Genomic DNA, 23419 nt, shown 5'->3' on the forward strand with positions numbered 1-23419 from the left:
ATTTCAGTTACTTGAGTAATGAATACCGTGCCATTGCTAAGCCACATTTTCACTGCTCTTTGGTTAATTTAATGTACAAGAAAAGATTTCCGGCTCCCAGCCTGACTCGATAAAATTCCCAGAGCGAGTGGGCCTCTGCTGACAGCTGGCAGGATCTGGCAGCAACAGCATTTGTTCCATAGCTGGCGTGCTTCCCAGAATGCAGTTCAGTTGGGTACCTGATTAGCAATATTAATGTGGAAATGAAGGAGTCATGCATAGTACTAATTATTTTTTTAAACACTTATTTGAAAACTATTTTAACAAAGCAGCAGTGGGAAAACAGGGAGCATTTTACACATAGAAAGATGGGCAGCAAATCTTCCCTAATATTGTACAATTTGGTTTCGTTTGCTTTCCTTACTTTTTTTTTTTTTTGCTTTGCAGTAAGACCTTGTAGAACAGCCAATAAATCTAACTTTATATGAAAAGGGGCAGCTGTAGGCCCACAAATATCCTCACTCCTCTGAATTTTAAAGTCTGCATAACATATCAGCACTGATGTTTCACCTTGGAATTTCTGTGAGAAAACACTATGTGTCCTTATGTTGTACTTTGGAGTCTATATCTGTCCTCATAAAAAGTTATTTGTGTTAGGAGGTGAAGTATATGACATTGCAGGAAAAGAAATCTCTCTCTGTCTGTATGCTATGAGCAATGAATGCAGTGCATGTAAAGGGCATTTGTGTGAATATTATGTGTTATTATGTGAAATGTACTTCACACTTTTCCCTTCCTTCCCTTTCACCCACATATTATTGGAGCCAAACTGAAATTGTCTTTGTATGCCCACCCCATGAAGCGTCACAGCGGATGAAATGAATCATCAAGCAATATATTCCAAATACTATGGCTAAGCTGTTTTCATGTATCAAAGGGCAGGAGAAACTGAGAGCCACACCAGATAAATAAAAACTCTGCAGCAGCCTATATGTAGAATGTTTTCACAGTCTTACTGGGTGGGTGGTTCTAATATCCAGACAGTAGCACTCCTGTTCGTCCAGCAATGGCTCCCCTGCTCCAAAAGACATGTGTGTACGTGGAGGGAGGGACGCAGGGAGGGAGTGAGGGAGAGAAGGAGGGAAGGAGTGAGGGAGAGACGGAGAGACGGAGAGAGAGGGAGAGGGAGGGAGAGTGAGAGAGAGAGAGAGAGAGAGGGAGGGAGAGAGAGATTTCACTACCTAGCAATTCCACTGAGTTCACCTCAGTTTTTAGTGTTCCTCAAGGAAGAGACATACCGTAAGTCAGTGCCAATGTTGCTAGGAAAAACTCCCAAATGCAATCCTGACATTTACGGCTATGCCTAAAAGAATCCTGCCTAAAATCCAATCCAGCTATTGCCAATCAGTGTGCGCTGAATGGATCCATGTTCTGACACCGTAGAAGGAAGCTTCCTATGTTTCCACATTTTCAACCCTTCAAATTCATTTAAATTCTTCTTTCCAGCTTAATTTTGAATCATCAGGATGAGCATATATTCTAAAATTGTCAAATGGCAGCCAGGCTCTGTTCCAATAATTCAGCAGTGGGTCTCACCCTACTTCTTTTACCACTGTTGCATTGCACTTGATGGACAACCATAATTAAGTCAGTGGATCTAATTGGTTTTTCTTTCCACTTGAACATCTTTTTTTCTCTCCTGTGAATCAATTTCATAAATGAGCAGGCAGATCTATTTTGAAGTCACATATATGAATGTTTTTGTCACAAATTGCTCTATAGAGATTTATTATGTAAGGAAAAAGGTCTTGCATGCTTTGCCAACACCAACACACACACACACACACACACACACACACACTGATTATGGACAATTACAGAAGATAAAATAAATCTTGAAAGCTGCTTATTCTCAACAAGCGACAAGCAACTTCCTTTTGGCTGATTAGGAAGCAGCTCCGTGTCTCTCACTTATAATGCTGATGAATGAGTAATTTCAACTAGTCATACAGTACACTACAGAATGGTACCGGGAATTGCAAGGATCATTTATAATATCTCAAGGAATATTAATGCATTTTAAATTAAGATAGAAAATTCCCATTTTAAAATACTATTTTTAAAATAAAAAAGTCAAAACAATTAATCAAAATACAGGTTTAGACATTTTTTTACCAGCCACGAGGTTTTGTGGGAGATGGCAGGGGGTCAGGTAGCCTATAAATCACAATAAATTACTGAATTTCACCGACTAAGCTTAATATTTAATACGTTTTCTGCAGCTGATTCATTATGGAAGTTATTTGCTCTAACTGCTCAGACAATGCCAAATAACATGCTAACTACCATTATTCACTTAACAGTTTTATGCAATGATGCTGGCTGTGGAAAACCTAACCCTCCCCTGTCCCCCAATCTTCAAAGCAAGATTGTGATGAGAGGAGGAGAGGAAGCGTGGGACAAGGGATAGGTACATTCCTGTATGGCCTACCCCAAAAAAGGTGTGGAATGTATTCTCTGACCTGCCACACAGTGATAAGTCAGAACACCTGAAGTTAAATGGCTTCAACTCTGCTCTGATTAGAGTGGACTTTTTGTTCCATATCAAATTTCACTAGAGTGGAGCTTTTGATCAATCGTTACCCACACGCTTCTTACAACCTTATTCTCACTTCAGACGTACATTCTGGAGAAGATAATGCAACAACACATGATTTCTTGTAATAGAAATTACCATTGTTCAAAATTCAAGGGATATGGGTATATAAATATGCTTTCACAGACCGGCTTCTTAGTTGTTTAAATTCTTGCAATGGTCCCCCCCTCCCCCATTGCTGATTGAAAGCCAATGTGTTGGTGTTAAATACAGAGATTCTTTATCAGTCATCCTTTGTTCTTTTCTAAATGTAGAACAGCTCCCTAGTAATTAAAGAAAAGCTCTATTTTCCTTTGTACATACAATATCTCTTTCTGTACCATCTGGTTTTTTAAAAAAGCGAAAGAAGACTATGCAGGAGAACCTATGTGGTATGAATCTTTTCCTTAATTTTTTAATATTCCATCCATTCTTCCTCAGATATCTATTTCTTTATATTTCCCTCTATTTCAGAGTTTTTAATCATTCTACTTTGTTTTTTATACATTTTAAAAGAGTCATTTACTCCAAATCATCCCTTATTTTTCCTTTAAATTGCAGACCTCTTTTCTATTAGCTGAACCAATTGATTTCCCCATCTGAAACCCGTATCTGCAGAAACTCCAGGTGTGGCGTGCCCCCAAATCCTCCAGAAATTTATAAATGGTCATTTTTCATCTGACAGCAGGAGGTATAACTGAATATGTGAGTCGAGTCTAAGGAATCATGTATGAAATATAGTTTTATAGAATTTAGTGAGGTTTTTTTCCCTGATTTACATATTTCCTGTGACATGTCTTTCAAAGGTCAACTGCAGTCCTTCACATGGAAAAAAGTTTCATAATTCTGGCACATATAAATGCGAACTAAAAACAAGATATTTTTGATGGAGATCTGGTAAATATTTTTTCAGTTAAATTATGAGAAAATATATTTGTTAAAAAGAAGTTAACTTGTCCTCTTTTCTCAGAGTCCACAAGGCAAAAAAGAAAGCAATCTCTTCCAGTGTGCTAGAATTCAGGTAACAGGGCTATGGAACATTTTCATTCTAATTTGGAAGGGCGGGTGGTTGGAATGTGTAGGACTATAAATGGATCACCTTTATATGTGACTAATTAAAACAGCCACATTTGCAAGGTTTGTTCACAGAATTCCATTGCAGCCTCACAGTACTGGAAACAAGTACAGGTGCTTTAAATCACAGAAGGTGTGATTTGTGTTCCTGTGCTTTCTAAAGCATTTCTTCTGAATCAGAACATTATATAGCCCTAGTCAAAAGAATTTCATGTGTGTGTGTGTGTGTGTATGTGTGTATGTGTGTATGTATGTATGTATGTATGTATATGTATGTATATATGTGTATGTATATGTATATGTGTATGTATATGTATATGTATATTTATGTATGTATGTATGTATGTATGTATGTATGTATGTATATATGTATATGTGTATGTGTATGTGTATGTATGTGTATATATATAAATAAAATGACTCCCAAATCTCTAAACTGCAGCAATAGTTACCATCTGGTTACTCTCAAAGCAACTTTGTAGAATATTATTACCTGTGACCTTTCCACTCTCTGTGCAGAATATTTAGAAACACTGAATATTATCCTTATTCAGAAAAGCAGGCACAGAATCACTTGGATTGGGAGAAGTTCAAAATACACTGAGAAAAGAGAAGTCACAAATGACACTATTTTTTGTTTCTTTTTTATCTTGACACTCCTCAAGATGAGCAAATATAGTACTTCTACTCTTGTTTCCTACCACAGCCATATAGATCTGAAAATGGTGACTGTCTCAAAGTTATTGCGAACTTCCATGGCCGAGGGTGAACATGGACCTGGATCTTCCAGGAGATTCTAATTCAACTTATTTAATTTAAAACATTTATATAGCCATTCATCTTATAACCAACACTGGGCAGCTGGGCAGCTGCCAATCAAAAGTTACAATAACATACAAAACCATATTAAAATTATAAAATTAAACTCATTAAAACATTAAAAATAACAAAAACCTGATGCCAAGTCAAACTTCTAATATGCAATCATCTAATCTTCTCCCAGGACTTGTGTCAACTACTCCAAAGGAACCAGCTTGGCCCATCTAGCTGTCCTGGCTATTCCCTCCCTCTCACCTCTACCTCCAATGAAATGTGGAACAGAGTTTGTTGCTATGTATAGCAAGGCAGTAATCCCCAGTTGCCTGCTGTTTAAATTCTTATTAATCCAAGCATCCAGGATCTTTGCTGATTGTTGCCATTGTACTGTTTATTGTAAAAGAACATTTGTTATTTCTAGTGGAACATTCCTTCCCCCTTCCCTCACATTTATTGAATAGATTCCAGTTCCCCAATTAATGTGAACATTAATTGGTTGTGGCCTTCATTCTATTCCCCTCTGCTGTTCTTCTCATGAGATACAAGCTGATGCCAGTAGTTGTTTATGAATTAGTTACCCAACTGTTTTATAATAATGTTTATACAATAGTGTAAATTTCACTATATGATCCTCATTAGCGTGAACTATAAATACATTCTGCAACAGTTTCAATGGAATCCAAGAGAGTTGGACTGAAGGACAAGGTATTTCAATGTCAATCATCAGCCAGATAATTAAGGCTCACCAATGTTATTCAAGAAAGAACCGCAACGTGTTAAGATCAGTGGAGAACAAATTGGATATAAATGCTAATTTACAGTTCTCTACATCTTTCGACCCATAAGTTATTTTTCCTTCGGTGCCTTGACTTTTAGATTCAGTATTTACACAAGACAGTGAACCATGATTCTTAATTTCTCTTTATTTTGCTACCCTATTGCCAACAGAAATCAGTCAATCTCATTTTAGACTGATGTATTGTCAAAATCTTGTCCAGTTGATTAGTTTATGGCTGCTATGCAAAGTCAAGAAATTTGGCTAATTCTATAAACTGAAAATCATTCATAAATATATTGTGTGAACACAACTATTGCCTTTTTTAAAAATAATGTGAACACTGTTAGGACCTATGCTTTTTAAATCAGTTTTGTTGGAAAATTTGTTTTCATTTTATTTCAGATTTCTTGCTACCGAAGATGAGAGAAAGAGAGAGAGATGGGAGAGGGAGGGAGGGAGGGAGGGAGAGAGAGAACACAAGAACAGAAGCACATTCCCTGAAACCATTTGAGGCAAAAGGGAAACTGCAAAAACAAAGAATCTTCTGGCATCTTAAAGACTAATCAATTTAACGTGGCAGAAGCTTTTGTGCCATTGAGACCCATGAAATCATATGCCATAATAAATCCATTAGCTTTTAAAATGCCTTCTTTCTAAAATACCTCTTCTGTTTTGTTGCAATAGATTAGCCCTGCTAGCGTTCCAGAAACGGTGAAAATAAGAGGCCAAGCTAGCGTCTCTCTCTCCATCACACATAGAATGGACATATGATGCTATTTAATGGAGACAAAGGAAAAGACACATAGGTTGGTCTAGTAGAGATTCATTGACATTTTGGGGAAAAGTTGATTTTACGCTACAGAAAACAGACACTCATTCATCGGTTTGGTCAATTGGTGGCAGCCAAACAACTTTGCTGCATTACGTTGTAGTCTCCTGGCTAATGTAACATCACCATACACTAAATAATAATTAATATGGTCCAACCTCTAAATGTCTATATCTGGCTTTAAACCAAAGGTGTGAAATTAGAAAAAAAAGTTGAATCCTAACAAACAGTTCAAAAACATTTGTGTCCTGGAACAGAGCTTTTAGAGCAAAACTCCAGACTTTCCTCTTTAAGGTCACCACACTAGCATAAATGGCCAGGGCCATTTAATATCCTTCTGCATTTTGCATTTTTTCCTTGCAGATTGCTTTTGGGAAAGCATTGGGATTTGGTGTGGGTTTTTTGTGCACGTGGCATTCAGGAAAACTGCTACAAAGCTGCACTTTATTCTCCAACAGTGCATCAAACACTTAGACATTCTAGAATCCTCCCCAACTCATATTTATACTTAATACTTAGTACTTAGTACTTACTAAAAAAAATCTGACCAACAAATGTAAAACTCTTATTACTGTCAAACTCTTTGCTTCAGTTTCACCCAGATGTAAATATCAACAGTTCTACACAAACCTCTGTAATTCTTATTTCTCCATCTGTGATCTTTGAGTAATAACAGAGGCCAGCCACCCCTGCAATTAAAGTAGAGCAGAGATATTTAACTGCCTCATTTATTCTAAAATACCAGCTGCAGCCCTCTACTTTTTATGCTATTTGAAGACAGGGTAGTACATGACTTTGCCACAGCATTGTCATTCTGAGTATACAACCACTTGAAAAAAAAAGTGAGGCCCCAAATTGCCATTCTTCAGGGAAGATAACACATTGAGATACATCTGGACCTATCACTTCTATGAAATTCTATTCAAAAAAGCTACTAATTACTAACTTATTGGAATGAACTAAACCCAAGATGGTGAAGCTATGGAACGAATGCCATAGGTGGCATGCAGAGCCATATCTGCCGGCACGCAAGCCATCAGCTCCAGCTCTACAGAACTTCTGGTAGGTCCGTTGGGCCTGTTTTTCGCTCTCCCCGGGCTCAGACAGCTTTCCTGGAGCCTAGGCAGGGCAAAAATGCTCTCCCCCACCCCCCGGATGAAATAGCAAGCTCAGTTTGGAGGCAAGCAGTGCGGCACACATAGGGGGGAGTGTGGAGCTTGGGCATGCATGCACATATGGGGGCGCACTTTGCATTATGCATGCACCCGCATTTTTGGCACCCAACAACAAAAAAGTTAGCCATCACTGATCTAAACCTTCCTTTTTGACAAGGTTTCCTACAGGTGCTGTAACATCATACTAAAATTAATATGGGAATGTCCTTATGATGAAGTGCAAGCTTGCCACAAATGGCATAAACACTGGGAGAAATCACAAGCAAAACAGAAAGGAAAGAGATAATGAATGTATGTAAAACAGAGGTGAAGTAAGAAATAGAGAACGTTCCTCAAAATTCAGTCTATTTGGTAGGTTGCAGCAGGTAGAAGAACCCAGACGTTGCAATGAACTAATCCAAATGTTGGTGGCAATTTTTGGTACTTTTTCTATGATGAATCACAGATAGGCATTTATACAACTCCAGTGCCATTTCCCCAGCCCCTTTAAATTTAAATTGTATTAAAGATTACAATTAGAATGGTAAAAACTAATGCAAATTTAAAAAAACTAAAGGAATAAAAAAGGTTTAAAAAGAACAAAGAGAAAGAAATAGAAAAGAAAAAATAAGAATATAAAAAAACAAATATATAAAGAAATAATTTGTTCCTTCATCGCAGGTATAAACAGTTTTAGTAACTTATCACCTTCTTTTAAAATACAAATGATCTCTTCTTCCCATCTCTTATCTATAAACAAATGCATAAAGCCTGCTCACTTCAGTTCTGATGTCAGCAAAAGTCCATCCACCAGGGACAACAACAACTCTATTTTGATCAAAGAAACCAACTTTACATTCCTTACTTTTATTTCTAACAATCTTGATCTTTAGGTCCTTTGAATTATGTCACAGAACTTTTTTTCCTCTTTTTCCTTGTCCCTTCTTAGAAACATCTCCCAAATTTAACAAGCCTCTTTTGAAATTCAGTGTAGGAAAATTATCCAGGTCACTATTTTAATTTGTTATTTGTATATCCCTTCAAATTATGAAGACATATACCAAGTTTTTCCTGTTGCCAGTATAACTTCTTTTCTCATATCATACTTGCAAACATTATTTTAAAATTCACTTTCAAATCACTAATAATCTTGTCAGAACTTGTTCTTCTTTCATAACATCTTTTAAATGTAGTCTATGTATAGAGGCTGTATAGACATTATGAAATTTAACTTCTAGGTTTGTTGTTCAAAAATATCCTTCACAATGTCTAATATTTAAATATTTGCTTCATTTTGTACCTGTAAGTCAAATTTGAATGTTCTTTTCCTTTAATTATAATTTTTAGTTCCATCTAGTTCCCTCTACTGTACAATTTTAAAGTCTTATTTTACGATTATTTTTTCTAAAAGAAAAATCAAAACAACATTTTTCCACAGGAAGGATCCTTTATCATTACTTCCAAAATCTTATTTCAAAATTATCTGCAACCTTAGTTTGTGTGTAATTTTCTAAAATCAAAGTTTTAATCAATTTTTGCTGATTATTTAAAAAAAAGTTCTTAAACTTGTAATTAAAATTTCCCAACCGGAAGACTGATATTTGAGTGGGTATATTACCATCAAAACCCAGGTAGTTTCATATGTCATGTAATACCACTACAAAAGCTGATTGGGTAGATGATGTCATTTCCCCCCCAGAAAGAATCAAACTTGCAGACATTATGGAACGAATCCATTATATCTGTAAAACATCTTCTTGGAATGCTAACCTTCAGTCAGGTATGGTCAGGATGTGATTGCGGGTATACACTTTAGTGGTGTAGTTGCTGGATTGCTTGTTTTTTGTCTGCTTGAGGACAAGTACTTTTGAATCACTCAGCCTGGGAACACCTAAAACACAATGAAGTTGTTCTGTACCTTTTTTCAACTGAAATGAATGGGAAAAATGCAGCCCCTCCCTCATATTTTCTGATCAGAATTCTCCAGAGAACTGTCCAGTCAATTTTTATTTACCAAATGATTTGATTTGAAACAAACAAAATCCTTTTGCTTTTGACAATCACACAATTACCAACACAAATTGTTAAAATATAATAGTTAACATCAACTGCCCACTAATTCAAACTGAAAAGGCTTAGCTAAACAAGGTGTAGCATCAGATCAAAAATTCAAATTTTACAAAGCAACTAGAAGGGAAGAATTGTTCAAATATTTTCAAGGAGAAATAAATATTGCCTGACCTTTCAAGATATTCTATTAATGAGCTGGATGGTTATTTCAAGATGAATTAATTCAGTGATCAAAATTAATTTGTTTCCTGCTACACAGCCAGGTTTTCATCATGCAATCCTCATTCCAGGGGTTCCCCCAGCAGCTGAAATCACAAAGAGTTCCAGATAGAAGCCCTGTGGATTATTCCCCTTCACTCTCCAGAGGCCTGGCATAGAAATGGGAACTCAAAGCTACAAAAGGAAATAACAAACTTCATGCAGACCACATCCAAACTGCCCTGCATTATGGTCTAGCAAAAACAAGTCTGCAAAGAAACAAAGCCCCAGGGGTTCTGCTTAAGGTATAATCAGTTGCTCTCGCATGTGGCTTGGGAGACAGGCCATTGCAATCTTTGGACCTTTCAGCTCATCCCTATGGTTGAAGGTGACAAATTTCAAGACAAAAAGGTGAACGGGGTTTGAATTGCTGATAAGAGTCAGCCTTGAGTCATATATTTCCTAGCAGTATTCCTCCATTATCATAAAGGTAGACTCGACACTAATAGAATGATTTAAAATGTGTTCGACATTCTGCAGGGTCTGAAGGTAATAAACAATAATAGCCCAGAATCTCTATTTATTGCAAAGCCTGCCCATAAAGGCCTGGATGTCCTTGGGGAGACTTCTCCAATTCAGCCAATTCCATAGATTCTCAGAAATTGTTATGCTGGTTGGGGAATTCTTGAAGTCCATACACCACCCTTAGCCTGGAGCTTTCCAAAAGACATCCAGATCCTGATGTCTCCAGCTGAAGATGCTGGAGAAGACATAAGGGGTTTTTAGGAGACTGACAGCTTTCAGAAAAGGATTGCCTTTTTTTGCTTTTCTTGGGAAGAGGAGGAGGAGGAGGGAGGAGGAAGAGAAGGAAGGAGGAGGAGGAAGAAGAAGAAGAAAGAGAAGGAGGAGGAGAAGGGAGAAGGAAGAAGGAAAAGAAGAAGAAGAAGAGGAAGAAGAAGAAGAAGAAGAAGAAGAAGAAGAAGAAGAAGAAGAAGAAGAAGAAGAAGAAGAAGAAGAAGAAGAAGAAGAAGAAGAAGAAGAAGAAGAAGAAGAAGAAGAGATCATCATCCGGGGAAGGTGATAAGGAGTCATGAAGAAACGTGTAAGGGCAAGACAAGAATCTACAGAACATCAGAAGAACCAGATAAAAGGAATATAGTATGGAAAAATGGAAAGGAAAGGAAACTGGGTGGGAGGAGAGGATCTTTTAACTTCCTTGAAAAGCCTAAGGAAGATATTAGTTTTAAAGCTCTACCTATTTGACCCTGCCCTTTTTGGGAGCCAGACATCTGGAGATTCTGTACTATAATATATAGCTTGGGCAAACTTATTGTAAGGAAGACTTTCAGCTCTACTTTAGGCTGCATCAAGAATATTTGGGGAGCCATAATAGTATGCAGGAAGAAAAATATTCCATTATACTGTAGCTGCCTACTAGATATTTGATTCAAACTCTCCTTTGAACTTCAGCTTCTGACGGCTATCCAGTGTCAGAACAGGATAATGAATGATAAATATGATGTATTTATTATTAATTGTTTATTTACAAAACTTATACATTTTTCAATATAATGAATGATAAATATGATGTATTTATTATTTATTATTAATTGTTTATTTACAAAATTTATACATTTTTCAAACTGAGTGACTTTAAGATGAATAGGCTTTATTCCTAGAACTCCCCAGCCAGCATTATGGGAGTTGAAGTCCTAGAGTTGCCCAGTTTAAGGCTAGGCTAAAGACATGCTCAAAATGATCCATCCACTTGCAAAGACAGACAATCAGTGAATGGCAAGAGGCCTGGAGAAAGGGGGAGAGCCAGAGACACCTCTTCTGCTGAGGCATCAGGAAATGTAAACCGCTAACACATTTCTTGACAACTAACAACTCTCTCTTTTAGAAAGATTTATTTTCTCGTTTCTTCCAGAAAGGTTTCTTAGGAGCTTCAGAGTAGGTGCCATCTTTAAAAATTCTTTAATAATGCCTTGATGAGAATTATCCCCACATTTGGGTTATTCTTGTGGAAAACCTTGGCTTTGTACTCTTTAAAACTTACTTTTCTAATCTTGGCAGACTTTCTCTTCCATTCCTCTACTTGTTACCTCAAAAGTTCAAGGTCCGATAGCAGTTACACTAGGGATTGCTGTTAGTATTAGACTGTGGGCTTCAATGCCTTCTTCTGATTTTTTTTTTTAAATCTCCTTCTGATTATTGGAAATTGAATATCTGGATAATTATTGTGAAGAGCCAACCAGCGCCCAAAATACTGCAGCCTCCTCTTAAATGCCAGCCCAAGGTTGAGTTTGAATACACACCTTCTTGCAGGCATGAGCTTCGGCACTTCCGCTGAGGAGATTCTTTGAACCTTTTCTCTTCTGAAAAAAAGCTGTGGCTCTTCTTAAGGGCAATACTCAGAGCTCTCTAGGCCAGGGAAAAATAAATTCCTGTGCCTGGATTGGAAAAAAATGCAGTTTGGTACCTTTCCAACAGCAAAGATGAATAGCTGAAATTTTCCCCAAAAGTTGTATAATTCAGAACTCAGGTTATATCTAAGGAATAGATAACTGCTCTTGGTAGATGTTGCATTAAGTTTTCATTTGTTGTTATGTGTTAGAAACCTTATTCTCTGTTGCTCTTATTTCTCTCAACAAATTAATTTCAGACTGAGTTCAAGATTTACTTTCTCTTTGTTAATTTCTTGGGATGCCTCTGGTCTGAGATACTAATTATTGCACCAGTCCAACACCATCCTGTGGTCTGCTGAGAGCACTGCATGATTATTATTTTTTGGGGGGGAAATTGGGGATTCAAAAACCCCATCTTTCAAGTTACAGTACTGCTTTGAAAATAACAGTACGTTTTATTTATATCTTGCAAGACTGAGTTATCTCCACAGTGGGGAGGAAGGGCTGAACTTGTTAGTCACACTTCTTTATGCTAGAAGGCACAGATAAAAAAAATATTATTTTTCCCTCCATGTCTACCCTTCATTTGCCAGGAGGGCAGCATGAGTCATGGGAGCCTTCTATCTTTCATAGAGTGCAGTTGAGAAGAGGTTGCCTGATAAAATAGCAATAGCAATTAGACTTATATACCGCTTCATAGGGCTTTCAGACCTCTCTAAGCAGTTTATAGAGTCAGCATATTGCCCCCAACAACAATTCGGGTCCTCATTTTACCCACCTCGGAAGGATGGAAGGCTGAGTCAACCCTGAGCCGGTGAGATTTGAACAGATGAACTGCAGAACTGCAGTCAGCTGAAGTAGCCTGCAGTGCTGCATTTAACCACTGCGCCACCTCGGCTCTAAAACTATCCCCTGGGGATAGGAGGTGGCAGAATAACCACCATACAGCTCCAACAAGAGGACCAGGCTGAGTGAACAAAGTGGGTCTCTGGAGTAGCAACTTTGAAACCTCCAGCATTTTACCTTATTGGCTCAGCCATGCTACTCCAGTAATGTAAAGAAACGAATACAAGTAGGGCAAAGTGCCCATAATGCTGAAGTTGCAAGATTTTGTTGCAGTGCACAAAATAAACAGTGCTGAAAGGCAGAGACTAGCAGTATTCCCTTTGTGCTGATGAGGAGATGAAGTCAAGAGATATATCAAGCTCACACTGGAGTCTCAGTTTAAATTCATCCCTCCCAATGCTTTGACCCAGCGTTCTCCTTAGGCCAGACCCTCTTTCTAATCTGTTCCCCCGTTGTTCCCTGGGTGCTTCAGAAACCATTTTCATCCAGTGGGCATCTTTCTTCTTCTTCTTTTCTTATGTCATTCCCAACTCCAGGTAGCTGGCATCACAACATAAAACAATGGAAAGCTACAGTATTTAGATAATCCATTGTGGAGATTTCTTATCCTCTCCCAAAGGGTCATATTTACTCAGATACTTCAATGGAATTTAAACTCCATTAGAAAATATTGCTAGGATAACATAAAACATTTTCTCTGTGGGAAGGGAAGACACTGCCTTGCCATCCTCTCCTCCTGTGCTCGAAAATGAAGTTCACTTAAAAAGACAGAGAGTATTTGCCCAAATGAGCAGCTAACTGAAGGCTTTCCTCCAATCAACCCATGAAACCCAACTTCATTCCTACCGTGGCACGAGAAAACCACACTCGTCAAAATAGCGGTGATAAAATCGTGTCGCTAAAGCCGCGACGTCATCACCGCGCGTCATCACCGCCGTGACAACAGCACGGCAACAGAAGGGTGCTTTAAAACGGCGCCGCGGCAGAAAGCCGATTTCAATTAAGGTAAGGGTTAGGATTAGGTTTAGGGGTTTGTTTTAGGGTTTGTTTTAGGGTTTGTTTTAGGGTTTGTTTTAGGGTTAGGTTTAGGGTTAGGTTTAGGGTACTGAGTGCTTGGGAATGCGCGGATTTGCCCTCCGCGATTATGTCATCACGGTAGGGTCGCATTTTTCCTTAGCGCTTTGAACGGTGCGAATTAGTCTTCGCGCTTATGTCTCCGCGGATAAGGGCTTTGCGGATTTGTGGTGGAACCCATTCCTACATCTTCTGCTACCCTTCAGTCATCTTTGTGTGCTTTCAGGTAACTTTTAGCACTTGCAGTCAAAAGATATTGGGCAGTTACCTTGTCTCTCCCCTCTTAATGGGTTTTCTAGGAAAGGGGCAAAAAAAACCCATAAGGTAGTACACAAGTTTCATGAATGGAAGACTCTTACTGTATGTTTTAGCCCCCATAAAACTAATGGGGCTCTGGAACACTAAAAACCTCATGTGGAATCTTGCCTCTAGTCATATGCCATAATCCATCAGGAGGTAATTTTGACTATATACGATGTAGTGTGTGGCCATATAGCCTGATTCCTTGAATCTTCCCAACTGATTTGCCATAGCCAAAAGCCTCTCCACTGCAATATTCCCTTGCTTTCCTCTCTTACTTTCTGTTTGCCGTACCCTCTAATAATTCTATCACTGCAGAGTGTTAAGCCGGAACTGTGTGCAGTAGACAAAAGAGCCAGGTGGCTGAATCACATCACTGACTGATATTCTGGGAGCGATACTCTCTCTTCCAATAAAAGGAGGTTAAAATATAGGGAATAAAAATCCTCCAAATGTTAATGTTTATCTTAAACATTTATCTCTATGCCTCAGTAGTACCTGTTCCATTGCATTCCCAATTGTCTCTCATTCTTATATGAGCAAACACTCCTATTCTCAATATAGAAGATGAGCAACATATATGTAAGTGGAACCTTCTGTGTCCCAAAATCTAAGCCATCTTTTGAATATTGTTCTATATCAATCCATGCCATTACAGGTATTGGGCAATAAAGACAAAGATTCACACTTCTGCTCTACAAGGTAGTATTGGTCTTTCTTTGATCATGCCACATGCTGGCTAAGTCTGCTGGAAATGAGAGCCCAGTCACACCTGGAGTGCCACAATTTGCTCATCTCCGAACCAATTCTTGGAGACACGGTTTGAACTGGTTGTAAAAAAAAAACCGAACACATTCTCTCATGACTTAGTCATCCATACAAAAACATGCCTTTGTTAGAAAAACGTGAAAATGAGAAGTTCTTAATGCAGCCATTGAGCAAGGAAGTTTTTCACATCCTAATTAAATACATTATTTTAAATTATTAAATTATTTTAATTTTTGTACAGTTTCCTAACTTGGCCTGCAACACCTTTGATGTAAACTGTTCTTTACTGAGTTGCAAGTTAACATGATCTTGGGAACAGGGGTTTTGCTTCTTAACTGCTCATCAAACATTACTGGATGGCACAAGAAACAAAACACAGGGGGGCGGGGAAGGAAACATGGCACTTTTAAAAACTTTTCATGAAAAATCAGGTGAGAGTCAGAAAAGAGACCCCAGTGCATGAACCTACTCTGAAATGGATATATTATTAAGGCAATGTTTCTTGCTTTCTTGATTTATTCAGTCCATAATTGACAAACTTAAGGGCATCCACCTGATCTCAAAGCAGAGGTCACTTAGCCTGCTGTGGCCATAATGATTAGTCTCAGCTTGCAGCCACTGAGAAGTATGAAGAAAGAAAACATGCATCTTCTCAGATCTCCATTTTCCAGGATGAATAACACAATTCATGCATAAGTATCTGGATATGATTCAAGAGCAGACAACACAGCAAACAGTAACAGAAGGAGAGAGTGCTTAACCCATTCTTCACCTAGTGATCTCCTGCCCCCCATCCTGCCCCTTCCCCAACTTTCAAAATGTTTGTTCAAAAACTCAAATACTTCACTTAGATATTGATAGAGGGAGGTTGTAAAAGAGGAACCAACCTGAGAGGATGCAGATCAAACACTAGGTGCACATGCAGTATATGTGAGGCTGCTGTTGTCAGGGTTTTATTGGTTAGGATTATGGCATGCTGACTGAATGAACAATATAATGCAGAATATCAGAAGACTGCCAATTGCCTACATTTCCCTGAAGTAGAAGATTGGAAAAGAAAGGCCTGAAATGTAATTAACATTGCTAAAATTAAAGAGGCAGTGTGCCTCTGCTCAACCTTTTGCCATGAACTTCCAATATGTGCTGAAGTGAAGGCATACTGCAGTGATTGTACAATCATTAGTTTGTAAAAAGGCAAAGGTAGTCTATGCACTGGACTGCATACATAAGAGCAGAAGAGTTGTGTCCAATTAGGCCCATAGCCTCTCTAGGCCAGCATCCTGACTCCAAGGAAGTCCACCAGACATCTCTGGGTAGTAGGACACCAGGCAAAAACTGCCAGTCTGATCCTGCTTCCCAGCAACTGATATTGGAGAGGCATGCTGCTTTTTCTCTCTCTCTCCCTACCACTCACATTCTTGGTGATCAGCTGACAGTGAAAACAATACTCCCTTCAGATCGTCAATTAGGTCTTGGCCTGTCTTGCTGATTCCCAGCTCTTCTGATGCTATTGACTTCAGATGCCACTGCACCAAAATAATAGGTCAGATGAAGACCTTCTGTTTTGCTCTGGGCCATTGTTCTACTTCCCCCCCTGGCGCTGCTTCCAGGTGCCAAGAAAGCCATGGAGACTGGAAAGGTGACATCAGTCCTCACGTCCCCAACTGCCCTTTGGGAAGGAACATGAGTTCTTCTATGCAGTGCCTAGAAATCAAGGTTTTATGTAGAGAAGGGTATAGTTATTGTACTCCATATCATGAGAAACTGTGAAATAATGATGAAAAATGCATGGAGGTATCCAAACTCTTCTAGCATTTACAATCAAAGCTATGCTAGCATCAAAGGTTGCACTAAATAAATCTAGTTCTAGAGTTGGATTAGGAAAAAAAAGGGTACTAAAGTGATGCCAGTAGTGAACATACTGTAAGCCTTGTTATAAATACCTAGCAGGATGTTCACCCATCTAGTCAATGCCAAAATCTTTAAACAACCAAAAAGATGTTTGTAGATGAAACATGTGTTCGATGGTTGCCTTGCCTCATTTGAAGTTTTTTTTCCCGGAGAGCATGAATATCATAATCGTGTGTTGGACCATTTTTATCACCTCTTCAATCTTATTTCTTACCCCGCCACTACCCCCAAATAAGGAGAATATCACAGAATAATAGATGTGCAATAACTTTTTGTCTGAAAGCACTGGAAAGAGAGAAAAGTATCTCTTCTAACCTTTCTCTAAAAGTAAGAGTTTCCATGGTATGAAAAACAGGATCTCTATAGGGCGCTCTCAGAATACTGTTAGTCAAGAGCTAGCAAAAAAAGGAGCAAAGTAGGGCTAATCCACAGAAAACAGCTATACAGATGTCCAACCACATGGTAGAAATTTGATTGTCAGCCACAGCCTTCTCCAGTCTGGTGCCATTCAGTTGTGTTCAACTACAATTACCATAATGCTCAGCCTGCATGGCCTTGCACAGGATAAAAAATGCCCGAGGAATTCTCTTCCTTTAAGGAAGATGACAAATGGTACTTCATCATCACAGAAGCTAGCTGTCTTCAGCCTCATGAAACCAACAGGATAACTTTATCTCATCCCAGGTCTTTTTGTGGAGATTAGTATCTAACCACATGCATTTAATCTGGGAAATAAATATGGGATTGAATGGGTAGAACATAATTTCCTGGAGTTTCTCTTAATCAATCAACATTTCCTCAAATGAGGAAATAATCTTTTGCCCCAATCTTGGTCACTTCACTGTGTGCCAGCTTCTCTTTCAACTTCTGAATTTCACTATGGGAACAGAACTTGGATGAAAAAAAGAGAATTTGGACAAAAGGGTTTACTGATAGCCTGAAAAAAGTAAACGGACTGAAATTATTATTTAAATGGGTGCTTTAAAAAGTTTTTAAAAGAGTTTTAATTATTGATCTTAATCTTTAATCAATGTAGTTTAGTGATATTGTCGGCAAAGATTGGATAGAGACAGGAAGTGAAAACCAAGGAGTTACTGGGAAATAGCTGCGTAAAAATCAACAGGTGGCAGTAGGGAGCACATCGGTGTACTGTATAGCAAATGGAGCCATTCCTACACAAATGCACAGCATCCCTAGCTTCATTGTCTTGCCAGGTATAACACAGCTTTAAAAACAATGCCCTGGATAAACAGGCCAGGACTCTGAATTAATACTTTATTTTCTTAAGCATGTACCAAAGGAAAAGCCCAGACTGGAATGGGTTTGTTTCCTTCAGAATTTATGTGCCTCTAGCTGCATTAGTTGGGATGCTACTGCTAGCTTCCCTTTCCATCATGCCAGCTCCCTGACAAACATTTACAACCTACCAGGATTGGTTTTTCTTCTAAACTGGTTTTCCAGTTTCATTATTGAGTTTAGTTCCTACCTCGAGTCATTATTGGTACAGAAGCAATCTATTTATATTTTCTTAGCATGGCATCTTAAAAAGAAAATATATAAGAATAGTAGACAGAGTGCCAGCACTCTTAAAACTGACCCCTGGTTTTGTGTGGTGGAAACAGCCTGGGATTGTTGCCCTGGCATATTATCTTCAAAACACTAAAATTTGAGGGAAACTGCACAATCCATTCACGTCGGTGACAAACAGTGTTGATAGTGTATGACACCCTAAATATGAGAAAGAGTCCATGTCAAATGTTTTCTTGTAATTAGAGAAGAAAACCATCATTTAAATTGTGAGAAAGCTAGGGTCTCCTTCTGCCACACCAATCCCTGGCTTGTTCTACCACACCATCTGCCTGCATCTGGCTGAGAAATAAACATGTGGAATAACATTTTGGCTGTGACGACAAGAGAATGAATGAATGAATGAATGAATGAATGAATGAATGAATCAGATGACAAGAGCCACAGGAAGAGTCATTTGAAATTACTGACAAGCATCCTATCCTCCAAGAATAATCTTTGATTGTTCCCAGAAGAAAACAAATGTCTTTTGCTTTGTTACCAGGCAGTAAAATATCTAAGTGTAATATTGGCCTTTTGGGGGTGGGTGGGGTGGGGGACAAGCAACTTGTCTTCCCATAAAAAAGCCAAAGTAGTACTTCTGTTAAATTAAGAACCTACAATACAATCAGGAAGTCACCAGGAAGCTTACTTTCTTGGGATAAATCAGTTGCTAATTGAAAGAGATTACAAAATTATTCTTCTAGAATCAACAATTTTTACCTTAGGCTCAAATTTGCTAATATAGCATAATCTCCTGTATTCCTGCTAGTGCAGCACTAACAGTAGCTATATGCATACAGATGTGCAAAAAAAGAGATTTATATAACTGACTTCTTAATTTCCAAGATTAGGAGGCAAGACAACATGATTCCTTATTGTGTATATGTCTCTTCAAAATACAGGTACCAACCATTTGAAGTTACAACAGCACTGTGTGACTTATTATGACTGGTTCTTGCGCTTATGACCATCACAACAGCATCCCCATGGTTGTCTGATTGAAATTCAGGTGCTTAGCAAACGGTATGTATTTACGATGGTTGCAGTGTCCTGGGTCATGTGATCACCATCTGCAACCTTCCCAACCAGTTAGTACTATCAAGTAAAGTCAATGGGAAAACCTGGATTCACTGAACAGCTGCATGATTCACTTAACAAGTATAGTGGTTCACTTAACAAACATGGCTAAAATGGTCATAAAATCAGTTACAACTCATTGAACAATTGCCTTGCTTAGCAACAAAAATTCTAGTGTATTTGTGGTTGTAAATGGAGGACTACTACCTGCATAGCTATCATAGATTTCATTTTGCAAGCTTTTTCATCTGTTTATTCTATGCCCTCTGTAACCCAAGAGGTACATTTACACTGGTAAGTAAATGGGAAAAAGTCATCTGACAGTGCAGGGGGAAAAAGCCCACCAGAGAAGGCTATGTGTTTCCTTCATGTTTTCACAGTTTTATTAATTTATAATATGACATACAAAAATAATTCAAAGAAAGGGAATATTAGGTAAATTAGGACAGGAAAAAGGGAAGTGGATAGTGGGGAAAAGCAAGGGGAAAAGGTGCAGTACAATAAGGCATTAAGATCTACCCTCAACGTTTTACTTTTTCATAATAATAGAAACTAGCCATTTCTATAACAACAAATCTATCAAATCGGTAAAACCCAAAATCAAAGTTTTGTTTTTTTCCACCTCAAGCACATAGTCCAGAAGTGGTTTCCAAGTAGAAATGAAAGCATTTGTATTTTTTTTTCTTTGATCAAAAACAGTCAATTTAGCCATTTCTGCTAACTATGTGTTTCCTCCATGATACAAAAACAGCACCATTAAGGCAAGCTCTCTCTATATTCACCCAGGGCATGTGCTTACCACTGTCTTCCTACCCAATCTGTCCTCTGGTAGAACTCTGTCTTTCCCTTCCCAGGAACAGAGCATAGCAAAGTGTGCGGCTAGACTATTAGCAATGTCTGAAGCAATAAGGATGTGAAATGTGAGACTTTCCGTAGTCTACAACAGAAGAGGATCTCTTGTGTCCCAAACTGACAACCCAGGTGGGGTTGCAGAATATCCAACTCTTCGTACTTTATGGCTTTGTTCAAACTCAACTCTACATTACAAACCCTTGATATTTGATCTGTTCTGCAAGAGTTGCCAGAAGTAGGAATTAGAAGTCACTTTCTTGCCCAAATAAAAGTTAAATTGGTAAATGTGAGTTGTTTTAAAACTATTATCTTCATCATTTCAGCCATTATCTATCATTTCAATCATTATCTATCCACTGCAGGATGAAGGCCTCTTCTGCATGTTTCCAATCTATACGGTCCTGAGCTTTCTTTTGCCAATTGGCCCCGCAGTACTTGCTGATGTCATCGATCCATCTTGTTTTAGATCTCTTTCGTGGACGCTTTTCATTAATAAAAGTAAGCAAATGCCAGATACACCTGTATCTTCTCAGATATCCCAGCCTCTTAGCAGACACCTTTTTCCAAAGTTTCACCATAACAGTACATTATATATTTAAATATTGCTGAATGCCTTAGCCATGAGATTAGTATATCATTCATCCCATTTTGCACCACTTTAGAGGACTTTTAGAGGAAGGAACTAATCTGACATAGATATTTTATCTGCATACAGGTTGGAGCAGGAGATGCCACCCAAACATTCACACACCCAATACATCACTTTACGCGGTGGGTACCAAGTAAGTGAAGTATTCAGACTTCACTTTAGCAAACTTCACAACAACCATATACAGTAGGCTGACATCTTTATTCCATATTGATTGAATATATGAGGGTTTTGCTTATGGATGGTGCCAAAGTGAGATTTTAACTGAGAATTTCTTTGTCAGTGTATCAGTTCAATGCACGGCAAAGAAATGGAGCTGGAAGAAAACCTTGGGAATCCCATGTCCCAACCTCAGGTTCTGTGTCATGACGTACAACAGTTACATTATTACTAAGAATTTGGAAGCGTCTTAGCCACTGAGCCACTGTGTCCCCTTAAATATTAAATAATTGCAGGAGAGCAATTATGTTGGATTATTCTGGTTGATCCTAGAATATTTTTTTTCTACTTTGAACTCTATCAGACAAATGGGAGGTTTCTACATATGACAAATAAATAAATACTTTAGGTCTCCTGCAATTATTTAATATTTAAGGGGACACAGTGGCTCAGTGGCTAAGACGCTGAGCTTGTTGATCAGAAAGGTTGGCACTTTGGTAGTTCGAATCTCTAGCGCCGCATAATGGAGTGAGCTCCCTTTACTTGTCCCAGCTTCTGCCAACCTAGCAGTTGAAAAGCACGTAAAAATGCAAGTAGAAAAATAGGGACTACCTTTGGTGGGAAGGCAACAGTGTTCCGTGCGCCTTCAGCATTTAGTCATGCTAGCCACATGGCCACGGAGACGTCTTCAGACAGTGCTGGCTTTCGGCTTTTAAACGGAAATGAGCACCGCCCTCTAGAGTCGGGAACGACTAGCACATATGTGCGAGGGGAACCTTTACCTTTAATTATTTAATCTGTGGGTGCTTCCTGACCAAAGGCTATGGAATACAAAATACACTGAGGTGTTCTTTTTCTTTCCCTTCTTAACTGATTTTTGTGGTGTTAGGAGAAAACAATAACATTTAGAATAAAAAATTTGCTTGTTCCCACTCCATACAACTCTGTGAGTAAAATAGTGCTTAAAGCCTTGTCTGGAAGCATTGACTGTTCTGAGCTTTAGGCAGTGTATTGTTTTGCTTTGATCCACTATACATTTGGGATTATAGGCTCAGGGGTCAGGAAGGCAGCTGTCATGTAGAAATGACTAGTGTTCAAAGATAAGGGGAAAGTTTGGATGAAACTGACAAACTGGCTTTATTCTACCAAATCTTTGTAGTTTTCTAAAACAGTTAACTACAGAGACTGCCACAAAAAGACAACCTTCTCTCTTCCAACCACCTTGTAATCCGAAGCCCAGAATAGACCCTATGTCATTCCTGTTCATAAATATTGGAATTGTTTCAACAGTTTTCCCAAATTCACTGATAGTTTTTCTGCTCTGCATCTCTGTAGAGCAAGCAAATTTCTTTTTATAGTTCTTAGACAGAACATAGAAAGTGGGGACACATTACTCTTCCTCTCTACCATCAGGGTGAGATGAGCTATGGTAGGAAATAACAAGGGACCCTACACATCAGAGGACACTCAATAAATGCTGTGGCCACCGGCGGTGGTGGAGAGGGTCACACTCGCAAGTGTATGCCTGGGTCAGTGCAAGGATGTCTCAAGATGACCATCGATTCATACTTTTGAACCAAGAAAGATGTTCGCTTGTGTAGGTGACCCTCTCCATAAAGGAGGAAGCGGACGGGGCTCCTGGAGTCCTTTCTGGAGTCCTCATTGACTCAAGCGATCAAATCGCAAGGCTAGAAATTCAATAAGCTCAGTTCTATTTCCGTCCCTCTTTTGATGGCTCAGATGACCGTGGCGGCGTTGCACAGGAGTTAGGCACAAACTAATCCCGTTATCACCACCACTGTCTGGCTAAAATCCGAATAGGAAAGTAAGGTACACGTTAAGGCGCATTTCTTAGGGGAAAAGTTTTGGGAGAGAGCGCGCGAGGAGGAGAAGGATGCTGGTTCGGAGGCAGAGGCATAACATCCCGGGGAGTCCAACATTTGCTCAACGGAGTGAATTCCACGCACGAGACCCCCCCACGGATTAACCCTCATTTCCCAGAACCGACAGGCCACGTGTTGCTGCTGACCAAATCTCCGGTCAAGAGAGACGCTCGGTGGCGTTTGGGGTGCTGCGCGGGCTCCAGCGCTTCTCCACCTGAAGTGCGCGCAACCCCGGAGCCGCGGTCGAAAAACCTAAAGCGACGCTTGTTAGGAATAGCCGGCAGGGGTGGAAGAGGGGTTCGGGCGGAGGGGAGAGAGAGAGCGAGAGAGAGAAGAGAGGGCGGCACCACAGCGGGACCCGAAAGTCGCTGGAAAGTCGAAAGGTGTCGG

General features: G+C 39.0%; 1 protein-coding gene across 2 annotated transcripts in view; it reads right to left on the reverse strand.

The window, feature by feature from the left end:
- SLC38A3 (solute carrier family 38 member 3) overlaps positions 1-23419 on the reverse strand; it is a 63915-nt gene that overhangs the window by 40253 nt on the left and 243 nt on the right. The window lies entirely within an intron of this gene.

The sequence above is a fragment of the Thamnophis elegans genome, chromosome 2, assembly GCF_009769535.1.
Source record: "Thamnophis elegans isolate rThaEle1 chromosome 2, rThaEle1.pri, whole genome shotgun sequence".
Taxonomy (NCBI): domain Eukaryota; kingdom Metazoa; phylum Chordata; class Lepidosauria; order Squamata; family Colubridae; genus Thamnophis; species Thamnophis elegans.